This window comes from Montipora capricornis, chromosome 6, assembly GCF_036669925.1.
Source record: "Montipora capricornis isolate CH-2021 chromosome 6, ASM3666992v2, whole genome shotgun sequence".
In the NCBI taxonomy this organism is placed as follows: Eukaryota; Metazoa; Cnidaria; class Anthozoa; order Scleractinia; family Acroporidae; genus Montipora; species Montipora capricornis.
Window position 1 is genome coordinate 31,236,130 of NC_090888.1, and position 5,336 is coordinate 31,241,465.

The following is a 5,336-nucleotide window of genomic DNA, read 5'->3' on the forward strand; positions in this document are numbered from 1 at the left end:
AAGCAGACTGGAAATGGCTCCAGTTTAATTGACAATAATTTGGACATAAGAGTACATATATAGATATATATATATGTGGTTAAACAAAATAGAAAAATAAGAATCAATACTGAGAGACCAAATAATGCTCCCTTACTGTAACAAGAAGAAGCATAGCTCAAATAGCCTATATCAGAGAATTACAGCAATGTCAAGATATACACGCAGACACCCCCATTGAAACAAATAATAAAGAAAAGGCAAACCAAAACATTGACTCAGCACTTTTGAAATTCAGTCCATGAGGTGCAGTCTGAAAACGACAGAGAAGAGAAACGAGTGAAGACAACAGACATAAGCAGTGATGCTAGAGGAAAAAAGGCTGTGAATAAAAAAGCTACTAAAGGCGCACAATGGAGAAAAAGCCTTGAGATTGCTACTTCTGAGGTACATTCCCAGGAAGTGCTTTCAAATGATGATACTTCCGATGTGGAAAGTATCTGTAGCCTGCCAAGGAATCAACATGACGACTGCTCCTTGGTACATGTAGATGATTACTATGCTACTTCTGATGATGAAGATGAAACAGTCTCAGATGAACTACACAGTTCACCTCTGAAGGAGCTTTTTCAAAAGGGTAAGTCAAATTTTCAGTCCTGGATATTACCTGTTTTGAACCAATTTGAAGCAGATTACTTTATGGATTTGATAGTATAGATTATACGGATTTTAACTCCAAATTTGTGTTTCAAGTTGTCCAGAAAACTGTGCCTTCAAGAACCTATAACTGATCTGTGAAAGCAGCAGCAGAGAGAAATTTTGGAATGATTCTATTGAAAGTGTATAATTCGCACCACAATCAGCTTTCATGCATTTCCACTGAGAAAGAACTCTAAACAATAAAAAATGACATTGATTGTTTATCTTTTTCTATCTACAGGTGCAAGTTCTTCAAGCACACCATCAAGAAAAAGACCAGCCTCAGATGCTTCTTCTAAGAAAAAACAAGGTGAATTTGTTAGGCTGTTCACAGTCCTAGTAAATTGAAATGTCAAACACGAGTTAAACGATTATCTCTGCCCAAACTGCACCTACCTTATAATTGCTCTGTCAAAATAGAGAGAGAAGTTTCAAATTAATTTTGACAAAAAAAATGTTACTGTAATAACCTCATCTATTTATATTCAGGAGTAAATAATTTTCCCACTGTGAACAACAATAATAATAATGGTACATTATTTATTGAGCATGCATGCACGTTGAAAGGCAAGTACCTGATTTCATTGATTTTATTTAAAGACAGTTTCCCTCAATTTGCCTATTTACAGGTCAACTTCCCCGCTCCTGTGGCTGCCAAGAGAGCATTTTCTTGAGAGAAGAGATTAAAAAAATGAAATACAAAGTAGAAGAACTCCAAAGAAAATTAAATGGTAAGAATTCCTGTCATTATCATACAGATCTCTGATTTTTTTAACGTTTAACAACTATATAGAAATGATCATAACACCCTTGTCTTTCCAGTTTGTCAGTTTCCAGTCACTTTCCAGTTTGTCAAAATTCAGGGATTCACTCTATCCTACACAGAAGCAGATTCAGAATGCTGCTTCTGCTTCAGGGATTAATTAGATAGAAGATAGTAACCCTCGATCCATTTAGATTAGAGGCTTCCTTGCCATGTCCCCTCAAAATCAGGTGATTTATTTGCCAAGCTAGGTACTAGGTACTAACTTGTTTATACAACCACAGAAAACACAATTAGTAAATTCTCTATAAAGATGCATGTTATGTCATGTCTGTACAGCCATGGTTCATTGCCTGCCAATTCATGTCAATAGGTTATTGTAAATTTGCTTTGTTTAATATTTCAGAGTCAAGTTTACTGACTGAAAGTGACAAGAAACCTCTTGCTGGGGTGATTTCTCCAGTTTTAGCCGTGAAATACAAGGTACGCTTGCAAATATGATACATATATACTGTAATAGAAAATCAGCAGTAACATAATACGTAATATGTCACTGCAACATTGATGACCAAAATGAATCCTTACTACATGCATGTACAAGATAATGTCATTTAATCAAAACAGCTATTTTTGTTGAATATGTTTCATCCAACACTGCACTCTCCACTCTCCTCACTTGTTCAAAGAAAGAAGAGAAGTATTAAACCATTTTACATGCAGTAATGTGCTTACTGATCATGTACTTTTCAAAATAATGTTATTCTGTTTACAGTGGTCTCTATGATCCCTCACATCACATGGCCACAAAAAAACCTTGCTTTCACAAAGGGACTCAGTTACTTTCAGTTACATTACATTGCATGGTCTAGTTGTCGTGTGGTCATAGATTTGTTGCTGTAATATCAGAACAATGCAATTGGACATAAACATATTTGAATATGCAGCCATCTTTCTAACCTCAGATGATTTCTTTTCTGAAGATAAGGTTTGGCATATTGAAATACTACATGAGGAATTCTTAGTGAAATCTAGGCTAGATCATTAACCTCGATCTATATCATTGTATGATTTGACCAACAGCAATAAAATAATATTCTCATTCAAACTGTTTTCTCTACTAACATGTAGATGGAAGAGATGACGGTTGGGAGCGGCATCTTTTGGAACCACTCCCAACGCTTCAATGCCTTGGCAGAGGGGAAAACCATAGGAACGATGACATCCTATTTATTGGACGTCATGTTTGACAAAGAAAAACTGAGTATTTCGAACTTGAAAGGAGGAGGGCACTGTGGCTACCAGCAACTGTGCCCCAAAATAGTGGGAGCCATTACAGGTACTATCGATATTCAATATGCATGATAAATAACATTACAGTAAAATGAAGGACTACATATAACTTCATTTTTTAACTGTACTCTATAACCATTTATGAAAACCTTCAAAACAATACACACATGCATGTACTTGACTCACATACATTTACATGCATGTACAACAAGGACTGCAGTCACTAAATTTGTGTAATAGTTCAATTTAATTTGATCAGTGTATAAAGCAGCATAGATTAGAAATATAAAAAAATGTACAGTTATAACCCTGGACACTGGGTTTTTGTAATTGGACCCGTCACCAGTCATCAATTATCTAAATTGTTCTGCAAAGCATAGGGTTTTGTTTTTTATTATTGACATCTTGCTCTTCACTCCACAGCATTTGTACAGTCCCAGTTTGCAGACTCAAAAGTGTCCATAGTGAGCAAAGCAATACAAGACAAATGTACGGCATCAAGACGAGGAGTGTCAAAAAGAAAAATACAGGAGAGCTAACAGCCCTGATCTGGCAAAATCTTTTTAAATGACTCAGTGTGTATGCTTATGAATAGCCTTAAGTTGTCTTAAGCCTCTCTGTGAAAGAGAGGCCTGTTCCACAACCATTCATATGAAAATGAGTTTAACTTGCACATGAATGAATTCTAATTTCATATAATGCATGCATGCATGGGCAATAACACTTGCTTGGTTGAGAAAGAGGCTAAAGGTAATTTGGAATTAGCCTCTTGATTGTTACTGTCCTTTTATAATGTTTAGAATTAATTGCAAGTTTTAAAATTTTATCAGTGTTGATGAATTGAATTGTGTCTTAGGCCACTAAGATGAATGCATAATTTATGAATAATCTGCCAGTTATTTGAAGAAGGATGTTTGCATTATATAATTTAGGCATGCCTAATTTGTCCATTTGCCATATCATTTTCGAAGTGTAATTATTATTATGATTATATAACAATTTGTTGATGTCAGCTTTTATTGCAAATTGTAACAGTAAGTCATTTTGGTATGTAATCTCAATTAAATAAAAGCCATGCATTTACTTGTTTGAGGCAAAAACATTGTGTGCAATTAATCTTTTAAGTTGTCAAAGTTGCAATTCCAGTAGCAAAAGGTGAGTTAATTTGAACCTGTCAGTTGATATGATTTCAATTAATTGCTATTTGCATGCAGTTATCATTGTGCAAAATATATAGCTGCATGCATGTAAGCAGAAATACATGTACATGTGACATACATGTGACATATATGTAACATACATGTAATATATATTTCGCATAACTTACACATATATGTTACATATATGTAACATTATACACATATATGTTACATATACGTAACATAGCTGCCCACAAGTCCCAAATACCTACATCTGACATATATGTTGCATATATGTCACAGCCATGCAACATATATTTAACATACATGCAAAATATATGTCACACATATGCTGCATACATATGTAACAGTTATATGTCACATATATGTAGATTTGGTAAGGGATATCACATAAACTTTGTCTATAAATAAATCACTAAATCAGTTGGTATTTTATCCAGGACACATTTCTACTTATCCTGAAAGACCAAACTCATGCTGTACTATACATTAATTTATCCATATATCACTTATTTTAACTCTACATGGTCCTCCACTTACGTATCTAATTTAAACAGAGTTTATTATCTACAAAAGCAGGCACTGCGAGCTGTTACAAATTTAGAATACCGAGCACATACTGCTCCTCTTTTTCCAAACTAAAAATTTTAGACATCTTCCAAATCAATACCCTCGATATTGCTAAATTCATGTTCTGCTACGACAATAATCTGCTGCCTCCACTTTTCTTCAATCTGTTTATGACAAACAGTCAAATCCATAAATATGACACAAGAACAGCCAGTAATTATCGTGTGCATTCCTGTTGCACGAACATTAAGAAATTGACAATTCTTTACCAAGGACCTAGGCTCTGGAACTGTCTTCCTGCCTATGTTTAAGAACAAAGTGCTAGAAATTTTATTTAAATAGTTTCTCAGTTAGTTCCTGCCACACTCGTTCGCAGCCCTCATTTTGTTTAATATTGTGATGTCGAGGTGGCCTCTCCTATAAGCCTGGTGGTTTCCTGAGGTCTCCTCGCCTAAAAGCCTGCTGTATGGTTTTTTAAATTTTGTTATACACATTAATGCAAATAGGTTATTCCAGAAAAATACACACTCCCCTCCCCCCCCCCCCCCCGACGGATGGGATTCCTGGATTTCCTGAAGCCCAAGACCCCCCCTCCTGTCTGGATTTCCAAGACAAAAGACCCCCCTCCTGCCTGGATTTCCGGGAAAAAATATTAGGCTTAAATTTAATTTATTTTTAATAGAAAATACGCACAATCACATATAGAAGATGTTCTTTTTTAATTTCTAAAGCTTTGGCTAAATTATACAAAAATTCTGTTGTGTGGAACTAACAAAAGAAAGGAGCAAAAATGCTAAAATGCGAACGAGTGTTTATACATTCTTAGCTCATAAAAATCAATTGCCCTTGTTCTTTCTTTGCGCTAAATATGGTCC